The following is a 15,203-nucleotide window of genomic DNA, read 5'->3' as shown; positions in this document are numbered from 1 at the left end:
AAACTTTCAAACCAGCCTCTTCAATCCTGAATAACACCCTTTCCAAAGTAATTGCATATTCCCAAATGAAACGTCTGATTCCCGGATTCTCATCCAGAACTGCGTCGCCGTAAGTAGAATCAGGACCTTTGATTCCGCCGTCATCAATGAAGATACCTACGTTCTGTGGAATTTCGTCTTGAAGAATCCACATCATCTGAGCTTGATAAACTGCTACTGAGTTTGTAGCACCTTGAGGCAGTCGAGTAAGTTGTAAGCGCCCTAAAGGTGTTTCAAAAGTGGTTAATGGTCTTGAAAAATCTGCTAACTCCCTCTCATCATATCCACCCATAATATCACCCAATCCATAACATGCTCTTCCCGCAAATGATTCTACAAACTCTTCTGGCGCCGGAGGCAATCCCGCGTCCTTGATAGTAACTTTGTTCAATTCTTGTAAATCATGCACAACTCTAAGCTTCCCGTCTTGTTTCTTGACACAAAATACTGGACTTGAATAACTTGAAGTAGATTGCTCATATAAACCTGTCCGTAGCCTTTGACGTACTAATTCAATGTATTCAGGTTTGATGGCCGCTGGAATAGGAATTGGCCTCTTCTGCCAAGGTTCGTGATCCACAACAGGAATTGCATAAGGAAATCCATAAGAATGCTTCAAAACTCCTCTCTCTTCTTCACAATACACAATAGCTCCTTCCCGTAAAACTACCACATGTAATAATAACTTCAATTCTTCATCACTCAACCAGCCTTCTGGTCCGAAATTACACATCTTCAACCGCTCCAACGTAGTCTTCTTAGTTTCTACAAAGTCCGGAGGATTCATTGATAAAGGAGTTTTATAAGGATCTCTAGACAAAGGCGGTCTTTGTAATGGCGGGTTGAGATGTTGTGGCATTGCTGCATTGACCGGTCGAACCTTCTTTGCTACCGGCTTATACTTTGTAAAACATAGAATATTTCCTTTCTTCCATCCTTCACACACTTCTGCTTGCTGTCTAATATCAAAACCCTGATTTAAATTCTGAACCGTCTCCCATTCATCATCATCCAATAGTCCTCTGCTTATTCCTCTTTCTAACTCTTGAACACATCCGCTGTAATCTTCTAATTGTACATCACTACTTAAAAACTGAGACTGAGAAAGAGAAGATTCAATAAAACTAAAAGAAGAAACATATCCAAAATCTTGAGAACTACTATCCTCCACTTTATTCCCCTCTTGCGCGTCCTCCATTGATACCAAAGATGAAAAATCAGAAACTTGAGACAAAGGCCGAGACGGAGACTGAAATTGAGACTGAGACGGAGACTGAAATTGAGACTGAGACTGAAAATATGATTGAAATTATCTGTTGTACACAACCAAGTTCCCTTTTTACTATTAGTCAGTGATAGACATCCAAGGTTACTTGGATTTACTATATACTGAATGCCCATTGATTCACCGACACCATCTACAAAAAAGACTTTTCTTCACCGGAAAATTCTTCTACATAATCCGGAACTACACTACTGTCTTCATCCTTAACTTCCCGCTGCAATCGCGCTAATTGTGCTTGTACCACTGTCGTCCTTTTCTCTCCTAAGTCTAACTCTCTTTCCCAATCTCCTTCATCCGGTTGGCATATTGTGAATCTAGTCCAAATACCACGTTCATCCTTCAAAGTTAACCGCTCACCAACAGCTTTTCCAAACTCTATTCCCGCTCTGAAATCCATAAGAAAAGGACGTCCCAATAAAATTGGGCACTTACTCTCCTTAGCTATCCAAAAATGTGCCACCCCTTGTACTCTAGTGCCAACCACAACCTCTATAGCTTCACCAATACCAATCAACTCCGTCCTTTGACCACCAATACCAATCAACTCCGTCCTTTGACCACCAATACTTCTAACTCCAGATCTAATTGAAACCAATCCAGTCAATCCCAATTCCTCCGCAACTGATTCAGGAAGAATATTGATTTGTGAACCGGAATCCACCAAAGCTTTAACCCTTTTCTTCTTTCCACCTAACATAATTTCCAAATAACCTAAAGGACACGAATACAAAACATCTTCACCATCTTCCTCACTCTCAGAAGTTGAATCATCATCTTCTAATCCTCCTGCCGCTGCTCGTAAAGGCTTGATGATTCTGGGTATTACCACCCGCCGCTTTGAGACTTGCTTCTTCATATGTTCAGCTAATGCCGGCGAAATAGCACATAATTCTCCAACCTCTGTTTCAATATGAGTCTTCACAATTTCCTCAACCACTCTATCCATTACTCCTTCATAACTGCGCTCCACTGGCCGTTCAAATCTTCCTTTGATAATGTCCTTCTTCTCCGCTCGCGGTGCTACTACAGTTGCTCTCTTTCTTGCCTTCAATTTTGCCAAAGGAACATCTTCACTACTATCATCATCTTCATTCAATTCCATAATCTCATCCTCTACTTCCTCATTCTCATTCTGAATTGTAACTTCCTTCTTCCTTGGCGCGTCAACCGGTTCCGCTTTACCTCTACCTCTTTTAACTTCTGCATCATAAACTTTTGTACCTGCCCCTGCCATAACTGACTTCAATCCTTTACTTGTAATACCCGGCGCCTTCCAATCTTCCAAAATTCCACAGCTAGCACGTAATTCCTGAATTTGAGGATCACCATTAGCTGCTTTACTTAAAATACCCGACACAGTTGTCTTCTCCGGTACTGCTGGAATTGACGCCACAGGAGGTTGAGTTGACGCTTGAGGACTTTCACCTTTTGCCGCTGCAATCTTTGCTTGTTCAACTTGTAATGAATAATCAGCAACTACGGTACGGATTGGCCGACTACTATCCCATCTGACTACCGCTCCATTTGACAAGATGTAAGTATTGTTATGTTCTGTAACAAAACCATCATTTACATCTCTTTGTTTATCCGGACATCTATTATGACCATGTCCTTCTTTACCACAATAATAACACATCAATGGTCCATCCCAAAAAGCACGTTGTTGAAACTCTCCACGCGTAGGTCCGTTATTTGGTGGAGGTCCATAGGGTCCGCTGGGTTGTTGACCACCATTAGTTTGTTGGAATTTTCCTCCAGAACCATTCCATTGATTAGAATTCGAGTTAAAACCTCCACGTCCATACTGATTTCCTCCATAACCACCCCTATTACCTGAATATCCACCTCGTCCTCTAGTCATCCCAAAATTCGCGTATTGACCACTATTATTAAAATTAGGACCGGAAGAATTATTATTCAAGTTTTGACCTCCTTGCTGACCATTTCTAAAATAATTTGTAGCATTAAAACTAGGCGCAGATCCACTGTTTTGAGCTGACGGACCAAGGTTCTGTTGCTGTCCGGTAAATGCTTTATTCTGAAAACTAGAATGATTTTGAATATTCTGATTTCCAGCCAAAGGTCGATTAATTCCTTGACTGCTCCATGCCGCAAACTGCCTAACTAATTCATTAATAGTAGCTTCATCCCCTGACTTTCCACCAATCTTCTTGTTCAATCCTTCCATCTTTAAACCTCTTCTTTCCATATCCTTCTGTACCACCTTCTTCTTAAGCTCATCATCCTTCTTCATCTCAACTTCTTTCTTTCCGCGTAATTCTTCAAATACCAATTCAACTTCCGCCCGCAATACCTTCTCAATTGACTTCTTTAACACTTTCCAGCCCGGTAATCTATGTCTTCCATCCTTTGTAACCCTTAATTCCTCTTCATCCCTTAAGTTTTCCTTGATCTTCTTCTGCATATTATCTGAAAAAGCTCTATAGTAATACGTACAAACCTCATCTTCAGAATCAATATAATCATTTTTCTTCAAATAAACTAAGATGCTTTCAAACTTGTGACGAAAACCTTCAAACTCCAATTTTGAATCAATACCACCATTTCTTTCGTACTCCAACACCAATTCCTTCAAATCTTCAATTGTATACCTAGGTGCCTCACGTATTGACACATACCGATCCTTCATCTCCGCCTTTAAAATTTTCCAATTCCATTCTCCTTCACCCCAACCATCAAGTTCCTTAATTTCTTCCTTTACATCCTTTCCATCTACAAATGCGCACACCTGCATTGCCATATCAATACCACTAGCACCATCTACTTGCGCAGCAACCTCAAAATCCCGTAAAAACTTTTGAATATCCTCCCCGCGTCTAAATCGTAATTCTGAATCTTGAGGTTCAATCTTTACAACCTTCTTCTTGTTCTTCTTCTTCTTCTTGATTTCAACATCACTTTCATCATCTGAACTTGAACTACCATCATTACTGCAAACTTTCTTCCTTCCTTTCCCTTGCATCTTATCCGCCTTAACTTTTGCCTCTTTCAACGCTTTCAACAACTTTTCCATCTTCTCCGCCTGTACACGAGCCTCCTCTAAATATTCCTCCGCCTCCTTAACTGAAATTCCACCGTCCTTCATCATTCCTTCTACATCGTCCACTGAAACAATTTCCTCCTTAAACATTCCTTCTAAACCTTTTTCCGTAACATTATCCCCTGAATCATCACCACTGTCTTCCTTTTCCCTGTATGACTTACGTTCCTCTTGACCAATAACACTCCCACCTTTAATACCAGATCCAGACACAGCAGGTTCCATTGCAGGTTGTTTTGAAGCCGCTGCCGGTGGAAGTTCCTTTTGAGATGACATGATAAGATACGAGATTCAAGGAAATTTAGAATTGTAGTATTGATGATTCTGATTTCTAAGTTAGAATTTGAAATACAAGAGTTGCAAGTTTGATTGGTGATTGACTGAATAATTGATGTAAATAATTTTGATAACCACAACTTCAGAATTGTTTCCGCGCAGAAGTTGAGATTTGAAGTAAGTTAAAACCGCAATATGAATAACAGAATTTTGAAAACTTTGTTATGATGAAACTTGAGTTATAATGAGCTTAAGATACGCAAGGTAAAGAGATATGGTGATGATGACCGCAAGGATCAGCTGATGGGAATCTGGTTTGATGGTTTGATGTAAATTATAAAGGTGAGTTGATGTGAATTTGAAAAACAAACAATTCGATGATTTGCGGATAGATAATGTTGAGATAATAATTTTACTTCTGATAAAATAACTTGATGTGAATCACTGAATTTGAAATAAAATTTGAGTAGTTAAATTTTAACTGAGATATATGATTGTTTTGAGGATTGAATAAATTTCAGCACGTAGTCCTGAGATATAATTTGATGATTTTGAGATTTGAGATTTGAGATATAATGATTTGCGGAATGAATAGTAATTTTAAATTGATGATAAGATGAATTTGAAAATTGAAATTGATATCTTGAGTTTGAGAAACTACTTTTGAGGAAGAGCACCTGCAAAGACACAAAAGTTGTTTTGAGAAATTGCCCCAGTGGAGTCACCAGATGTAGAACTCCTACGCTGTGTGGCGTAGGCTGAGCCGGAGAGAGGAAGAGCTTCCACTGATGTAGTACGTAGAAACTCAGGTGCGGTGAAGCTGCCCTCAACCTTAGAATAAAAGTTCAAAAATAAAAAAAACACAGAAGCAATTCTCTAACAATTTTATACCTTCACAATTATAACCCGCAACCCTATTCTAATATTTCTGAAAGATCCGCAAGAAGTGGCGGAGTACAATGATATACCTCACAACACTACACAAGGTTGTGTTGTAAAAATATGTTGAATTCTAGTTCTGTTGTGATTCTTACTACGTGTAATAGAAAAATAAAAATATAATTCTGATATTTGAACAAAATAACACCTAGATAACTTATGAGGTAGAGAGAGAGAAACTTGAGAAAATAAAATTTTCTAAAGCCAAGTATGAGTGTTAGAGGAACCACACTAAAAAAATAAAGAAAATCCAAAAAGAAACTGCCAAGGCCTATAAGGGGTTTGAACCCAGGATCAGGATTGGTCTTGACAATGACCTTTCACGTGAGGTGAAAGGTAGTAAAGACTAATAAAAAAAATAAAATAGCTAGTCCAATCCCTGTCTCAGCTTCAGCAACCACAGATTCCAATGTTTCAAAGTACTAAGAAGATCAATAACACCACCGATACGATTTAAGGAATAGCTGATCTAAAAAAATAACAACGATCGAACAAAACCTCCACTTCCAATTTCTAACAAGAACTCTCGAGTAAGTTCTTTTTTCTTAAAAAAAACTTCTCAAAAACACTAATTGCTAACACTTTCTTTTTGATTAAAACACTATCCTCTTTTTTCTTTTAAAAATGATTGATTCCTTTCTTTATAACTAGATGAATTCAAAAAGAAAACAAAAAACTTCCCCCTCGCGAATGAAAGAACCAGGTCCTCTCCAACCTCCTCCTTTTGTTCATTTCCTCACTTCCTTCTTACTCCGATCGGTCTAAATTCTACTCAGCTCACCTCAAGGTCCTTTCCATTCGATTTTCGATTAAGTTTTATTTACTTGTAAGTACCCTCTTTTCCTTCTTGCTCATCCTTTCTTGCTACTCAACTCTCGCCTATCACCTCACTTTTACTGATTTCAATCTTTCATTTAGGTTCTTTTTCTGCTACTACTTCTCCCATCCGCTCAATTGATAACTCACATTATTGCTTTCTCCACCTCCAGCTCTCCTTCATCTTCTTCAACTACCCACCCTCTTTTTTTTTTTTTTCTTACTTCATTCTTCGATTTCCACCTCATCATCTCGATTTTCTCTCAATCTCTCTTTCACAATTTATACTTTAACCTCAAACTGTAAGTTACTCTTTCCCAATCGATCTCATCTTTTAGAGTTTTACTGACGCTTTCTTTTTAATTTGTTTATTCTCCGTCCTAGTCTTCCTTTTCTAGGTACACCTAGATCTTTCCCCATCACGCTATCGATCTCTGATTCCTCTCGCAGCGTTCCACCTTCTTTTATTTATTAAAATTTTCTCTTCGTTTCCTCAGTCCACTTGTGATTCAATTAACGGTACGTGCTTTTCATTACTTTCGTTTTCAGTTATGTAGTACTAATGCTACTTGATCCTTATCCATCGAACCACTCCACCTCTTTCCTGTTATGATTCACCCCCCTTTTTTCTTGTTTCTTATTTATTTATTATGCTTTGCTAATTTACTGAGATCCTTTAACTCGATTCTACCTCTTAAAGTTAACTTTAAAGTTTTTTTTAATTTTACTCGATCCTCATGAACCCCCAACTTCAACACTCGATCTCGATTACTATATCTTTTTTCAACTTTTTAACTTTTAAACGTGAGTTCTTCCTTTAATTGATTCTCTTCTTTTTAACTTATACTACTCTTGCTCATCTAATTTGTTCCTTTCCTATCTCGATCATCCTTCTAGGTGCCCATCGACCTATCTCCATCACGCTATTTGATTTCAACTAAAAACTCTTCCTCACCTCATTACTCTCACCCCCACTGCTTATTCCCTTATCTTCACTTCCTCTTGTATTCTCGTCTCGTCTTTTAAATTTGTTCATCTCAAGTATTTAGTTTCTTTTATTGACTTTATTTTGACTTCATATGCATAAGGTTTTCTTTGTTTAATGTAATACTTTTCAACTTGACTCATTCAACTGTTTCATCACAATTTGATATATGAATTGAAAAAAATATAATATTGTTGTTTCACTCGATTGACTCTCAGTCTGCCGTGCCTCGAGGCAGTCTTGATAATGAAACTAAGTTTTGATAACCGTAAAGAGGTGTAAGCTTCCACCTCAGAGCTTCAGCTATAAAAAATGCTGAGCTCGAAGTCCATTCTGTTCACCACACCGGGAAGTCACACCACTTGCATGGCCACAAATTCCAGGGGCCATTGTTTGGCTAGATGCAAAGATTGTAGGAGTTAGTACTTGTAAATTTGAAACATTGAAAAAAATAACATTATGACTTACATCGTTTCCTCCTCGTATAGCTGGTAGGAAATAGTCCTTGATCGAATCATAGAGCTTTTCATCTTCACGGTTGATTTTAGTTGTGACCTTGACTTTAGAATGATCATCCTCGGAGTCTTGAGTTAAATTAATCTCCAATCTTTGACGCTTTGAAGGGGCCGGTGAGCTCTGAGACTGTTTTGTGTACAACAGATAAAAAGGAAACATAATGATCAGAGCTTGACTCGAGTTATCAAATTGATCAAAGATGATGAAGTAAAAGTGTACATACCTTGTCCAGGGATTGATAATTTTTCAGTGTAACCATTTGTTTTTTAGTTCGTTTTGAGGTACATTTTGCTCCTTTTTTCTTGCTTGCTTGAGGCTGAGCAACTTGGCTGTCTGAATCTGATTCGATTTCGGTTTGACAACACTTATTCTTTTTTTTATTGTTGACCTTGAGAGTAGCAAGTACCTTGGGTTTGGACTCAGACTCTATCTCGGTGTGGGTCTGAACCAATCTTCGTGAGTCCTTTGGAGTCATGATCATAGAGGTGGACGGGACACGGACTGGTGTAGCTCGAGCGCTTCGGCGTGGACCTGGAGATGAAACAGATATACGAGAGGAACTGATTTGGCAAGAAATCGGATACATTTGGACAGAAGACAACTGGGAGTCTGACTGAGGCTAGTAGAAGATTTTTACGGGAGGGGGGTGAAAGCGTCAGTTTTCTCATCTCATTCTGACTGCCTATCTTATATAACAGATGTAAAGAAATACTGACTACATCATTTAATTCCGCCTGATCAGTTATGTAAGGAGCTAAACTGGGCTGAGAGTCAGAATCAGACCAAGGCCAAGTTAACGATGGCCACAATGACATTTTTGAATAAGGTTGTTCAACATTAAACGAGAAAAAATGACGTCTAAGAGTTAATAGTTCTTTGAGGGAGTGATGAATAGTGAAAAATGGGAAGGATGTGCAGTAGTCATTCCAACATTCGATGAGACGGCAAGACATATCAATAGAGATATGACAGGATATGACCAATATCCTGCCAATGTCGGAGTGTGTGATGTGGGTTATTTGGGTGAATTGATGGGGTTGCTCCAATATCGAAGGTTCTGTTGATACTAGAAATATACTGAACGATATCTGATACTGTCGGACGGACATAACAGTAAAGTATTGGGTATGCCGGTACTTTACCCGATACGGTATTGAAACCAACGATACCATATCCCATGGCTGTGAGTAAAGTGTTGGGTAAACCAATACTAAGTACCGCAGTACTATACTGTAAAAAATGGTACTTTACTGTTACTTTACTGTAAAAAGTAAAGTAACTGTGGCAACGTTGCGCCAACACATTGAGGCATGGGGCTCTGAACACCCTTGACTACACTTGATACTATAGTCAAAGCTACAATAGAATATGATTAAGAAAGTACTAATCTAAACAGATAGAAACAAAGGCCCGGACTACAGTAGATGAGAGCTGTACATTATGCAACTTTTGTTACTTCTGGTATTTATACAGAGCACTCCTACCAGCCTTATAAGCAGCCCACTTGACAGAATGATTTTGCTTCTTAGCTTCAGATTGGTGTTTAGCCGTCTGTTGGGAAAACAGATGGGTGTAAGTATTGATTACCTTTCCCCCCCTCAAACAGATGTAACATCTCATATGAAGTTACAGATGAAGGGAGATATTAATCAAATAATACCTTGATTGCATTGCACTTTTTGGGTAAAATATTTGAAGTGACTCGGTAAAAAATTGTATTAGTGTGAGTATTGATTACCTGCTCTTACCTTGAACAGATGTAACACCTGACCGTGATAGCACAACCTGGCTGTAGACAATGATGGAACCAGATGTCAGCATAATGAGCATGCTTCAGCATGATCACCCACATAGAAGAGATGGAAAGGAAGATCCAGGACTTGTTGATATGTGAATCAAGAGGCTAGACTGGTACTCGTGGCTACCCTCAATCACCTATTCTTACCCCTAAAGAGTTCACATATCCTCAAGCACTGGGTCTATCCCTCCACCCCCTCAACATGAGATGATCATCTGGAGATGAGATGATAGGGAATAGTTAAAACGATTATACCTTGATGGATACACTTGACTTGAAGGATGGAATTTTCAAAGTGAAGGGGAAAATTGAATTATTGGTGGGATAATTTTGCTCCAAGATGGACCCAGATCTTATAGAAAACAGGCTCAAGGCCAGCTTGTGGTTTGCATATAATCACATGATCACATGTGTTTGAATATATGGAAGCATGGCCAGAATGTGGGTAGGACAGGTCATGTGACCTGTTGCGGACACTGCATTGGCTAAATGGTAGACTTATTTAATATCCGAATTTGGATCAATGACTCATAAAGCAAATAATAATAGATGTAGAGAAATTTCAATCAAAGCACACAATTAAAAACATCAATGACTCATAAATCATTTACAAGCAGGATACCAAGCCTGGTGGCTGGCTAGGTAGTCACCTAGCCACCTGATGCGTCAGTAAATCACTGAGTGACCAACTGGGGTGAGCTGAGGACGGAGTACCCAAGCAGGCTTAATGGTCTGTTTAATAGATTTTAACCACCTAGACTGCTAGGTGGCTGAACTTTAATAGATAGACCACCTAGCCCGGCAATAGGACACCTCTATTGCCTCAGTCAATCTGATTGACTGAGGCAAAAGCTAGACAGAAAACCTAGCGGGCTAGGTGGACAGACCACCCAAGCAGGCTCAGTGCCCTGTTTATTAGATGTTGACCACCTAGACTGCTAGGTGGCTGAACTGTAATATATAGGCCACCTACCCACTAGGGGGCTAGTCACTGAGTGATTGAATGAGGCAATAAGTAGACAGAACACCTAGGGGGCTAGGTGGCTAAGATTCCTAGCTAGCCTATTGCCAGAGTCAATCACTCAGTGATCAACTGCGCAGATAGGTTACCTAGCCATCTTGCGGGCTAGATGGCTAGCTAGCTAGCCTATTGCCCCAGTCGATCACTCAGTGATTGACTGAGCGGATAGGCTACACAGCCACCTAGCTAGCCTATCTCTCCAGTCAATCACTGGGTGATTGACTGGGCGGATAGGCTACCCATCCACCTAGCGAGCTAGGAGGCTGGCTGGCTAGCTAGGTGAGAGGATACTTAGCTAGCCTATCTCCACAGTCGATCACTGGGTGATCGACTGGGGAGATAGAACACCTAGCCACCTAACGTGCTAGCTGGCTTGGTAGCAAGCTAGGTGAGAGGCTAGCTGGCTAGCTAGATAGGTGGAAAGCTAGCTAGCTAGCCTATTTCTGCAGTCAATCACTGGGTAAGCAACTGTGGCAATACACGGACAGGACACCTAGGTAGCTAGGTGGTCTGTCTATTAAACTTCAACCACCTAGAAGTTGAGGTGGGTGAGGTTTAATAGATAGCCCACCTAGCTAACTAGTTGGCTAGGTAGCCTATTGCCACAGTCAATCACTCAGTGATCAACTGGGATGTAGCTATTAGCTAGCTGTCAGCTAAAGTCTACAAAAGGGTTCCTTTGTAAGGCTAGACTGGATAATACGTACAATGATTGTTTGTAAAGTTTTGAATGGCTCTGTTTCAATAAAGCCAAGGACTATCTATTGAGATACATTCAAGCCTTGAGTCAGTAGTTACCTTTTTGAAGTGCGGAATCTAACTGGAAAGAGTACTCACTAGATATGTAAACACCTCAATTCTTCTACAGATAGGTACTAAGGTACACTTATCTTGGGACAGGTTGTAAGTTCTACTAATCAGTAAAAAAACGGGTAGGTCTGTCTTAAAGATAAACCCTTGACCTATCTTTGACTAATTCAAAGCTTGTAAGGCAAGGGGTGAACTTGAATAACATTCCCCAACAATATGAGCTTCATATAGAACTGATTTCAAACAATAACATGTGGTGAAACACAAGTAAAAACAATTAAAGTAGGATCTAGTACAGTTCAGTCATAAGATGTCTGTTTCAATAGTGTGCAGGGTGGAAAGCAAATTCTTCAACAGCACCTTATATTACATGATCATCACTACAGTCTTCACAACTTATGATCCTCACATTCATAATATCAAGGCTCATCAACTCTCAACTTTCATTTTCATGAAAATTGGGCTCATCCCATCTCTAATCATAGTTTTATGACTTTGAATCAGGTGCTTTAATTACTTTAGATCTTCATTATCTTATTACAACAAACAAGCAAAATAAAAGCTGCTCAAATGGACAAGTCATTATCTACATAGTATGAAAGAAATGAAAATGGGAGCTGAAAATCGAAATTTGTACATGTTACCATTGATTGATATTGATTTAGCTTGAAGCAATAAGTGGTAACAGAAAAATCAAAATTAGGAAACCTCTTAATGACCTGGAACATATTCAGAAGTGTCAAGAGAATAAAAGCAAGAGAAGTTTAATTAGTATTATGAAATCAATTGAAAGACACGGTCGGTCAGAAATAAGGAAGATTATAAAAAGAACTCACATTTTAAATCAAGAATTGGTTGGAGGTTCAACATTGATTCTGAGTCAATCAGTTAATGACAACCTAAAAAATCAAAATAGGACTATATAAATCAAGATTGAATTGCTGGAGATACAAATACATTAGTGCAGATAAGGAATCAACAATGAGAAAGGAACAATCAGTGAATGAACAGTGAGAGAAGAAACATAAATAAAGGCAGACTTACTTGCAATTTAAAAAAAACAAGATCGAGTCGGATATGATAGGAGATTCCATTGTTCAAAGCGTGAGAAAAGCCAAGGATTGCCAAGAGATCGGTCGGAGTCGGTCGAAGCAAAAGGAAAACAGTGTAAAAGATGGGGAAAGAGGCTTGAGGCCGAGTTGTGGTTGGATTAAGGAAAAGATATATAAAGGAGGGTCTTTTGGAGAATCTTTCCATTGATCTATCGCATGTGGGTGATCACCTAAGAGTTGTTTTTTGTGTGCATCTGTTTGTGTGCGAGTGTCTGCGTGTTTTGAAGTGTCCTGGTGCTCGTGGTAAAGTGTGCTTTTGAGTTATTGTGTTAGAGTTTTTGATTTAACAGTGCCCAGTAAACCAATAGGTGTTGAGATTGAGTGTGCTATTTCAAAGTTAAAGAGTTAAACAAGCGAAAAAGTTTTTTAGCTAGTCAGTTATCAGATTAAAGGAAAGCAAAGGAAGAAAGGAAATGAACTTACCTTGAAGAAGATTGATTGTATTGTATTAGTGTTAAAGAAAGTTGTCAAGCTGTTGTGTTGTTTCTTAGTGTTGATTTTGCTTGTTGCTGAGCTGCGTCGAAAACTAGTCGTGGAGTTGTCGAATTTAGGACTGCATCAAAATCACCAGCCTGCCTCTTGATTCAAGTCAATGCCGGGTCGAGCGGGTCCCGGGCTACATAGACCGGACCTGTGTGTAATTTATTACACATCGCCATAAAATCTCTGAAATTCGAAATTCACATAACTTTGTGTCACAACGTTGTGTAGAGTTGTGAGGGGTATCAGCGTAATTTGGCAAACCTTGCGGATCTGGCTATAAACTTTTAAAAAGTGTTACGGGAGAAATTTGTAGGGATAGAATTTGTTTAGAGTTGCTCTGGTCATTTTTGAACTGCAACAAAATTAAGGTTGAAGGCAGCGTAACAGCACCGTAGTTTCATCCGCTCTCACGAGTGGTGATTCTTACCTTCTCCGGCTCAGCCTACGCTACACTGCGTAGGAGTTCTACAGCGGCTGGGTCTTGCTATAATGTTATAGAATGAAATGTTCTGATAACGTGGATATTGGTGGTAGTATAAGATGACTATCTTTACTTTGGCAGAGGAAGTTGGTTGGGCCTTTGTTTCTATCTGGTTTAGATTAGTATTTTACTAATCATAGTCTATTGTAGCTTTGAATATAGTATCAACTGTAGTCAAGGGTGTTTCAATATCCATGCCTTAATGTGTTGCGGATGAGTCAAATACTGATCTTTATTTGATGACTTTGCCGGATGTTGTCTGGGCTGGATTGTGCCATCCATCTGTTGCTATGGGATTGTTGAAGGATAGGGTGTAAGATGGAATCGGAAGTTCTATTTGTCCAGGTATGATGAGAAGACACAAAGATAAGAGTGAGAGATTTGACGAGGAATAATTGATTGGGTAACTTGTGTCAAAGTGACAGTTCAAGTTAAAGTGTGAATGTTGGCTGCAGTTGATGAGTTCTTGAAATTATGATTAGGTTTTGTATCTTCCTATGCAATGGAAGCAGTAGTTCTGCATTACTACAGTTGACTTGTGGGACAAAATAGGTGTTGGGTTTTGTGTTTTTTTGAATTTGTGAATTTTGTAAACACAAAACTTGATTTTTGAAATTTTCATGTAATAACTGTGCCAAAGTGCCAACCAAGCAGTGAATTTCCGAACTGTAGTTTTGAAAGTGGTCAAAAGTGGCAGAAAGCGTTGTTTTAAGCCTAATGCAGGTACTTTCTGACCAGTATTTGAGTTGAATCTGATGTTTAATCTGGTTTTCTCAGTTTCTGACCCGAGGACACCTGTGGCGCCTACTCCCGTAGAGTACCAAAGCGATGAAACGCGGCGCTGTTTCATCTAACTCTGACCCGATACTCTGTGCTAGATCACTTAAGGTGATCTAGACCAAAAAACTACCCCCTCATAAACACTGTCCAAGTTCTTTTGAAGTCCTGAAAGTGTTCAATGTGTCATTCATATTCATTACCTTTGTTTTTTTTCTCATTTTCCATCAAAAAAAATCTTGAGTTTACACATCCGAAGGTTCTCAGATCACTCAGATTGATCTGAGAGCCTCCAGATTATTTTGAGAGTCTACAGATCGATCTGAGCCACTCAGATCAATCTGATGCCCACAAATCAATCTGGCTCTTTGAGATCAGTTTGAGAGTCCCAGATTGACCTGCCTCTGCAGATCAATCTGATAACTCATTGGAACCTGTATCAGGTCACCGTGTCTCAGGTATACCCAGACCCATCTGGCGACTTCGCCTTTTACCTCAAATAGAAGTACTTTGGTTCACTCATCTCTCTCTTCAACATTCACCATTCTCAACCTTGCCAGTCCTCAGAGGCCTCATAAGGGCGTGTGAAAACTTCCTCCAACCTGGCATACTTGCTGCAATCCATCCCCTTGTACACAAACGTTCTTCAAAAGAACTATCTATCTATTAATCTCGCAAGCCAATTTGATGAAGTGAATCGGAGTGAATCAACACGTGCAATTGATATGAATTGAATTGATCGAATGTATGTATTGAAGCATATCAAAACATTAAAATAAATCAACAATCGATTGGATTGTTGTG

Source organism: Melampsora larici-populina (genome assembly GCF_000204055.1).
Source record: "Melampsora larici-populina 98AG31 unplaced genomic scaffold MELLAscaffold_100, whole genome shotgun sequence".
Taxonomy (NCBI): domain Eukaryota; kingdom Fungi; phylum Basidiomycota; class Pucciniomycetes; order Pucciniales; family Melampsoraceae; genus Melampsora; species Melampsora laricis-populina.
The sequence above is the reverse complement of the archived record's forward strand: the minus strand, read 5'-3'. Positions refer to the sequence as shown.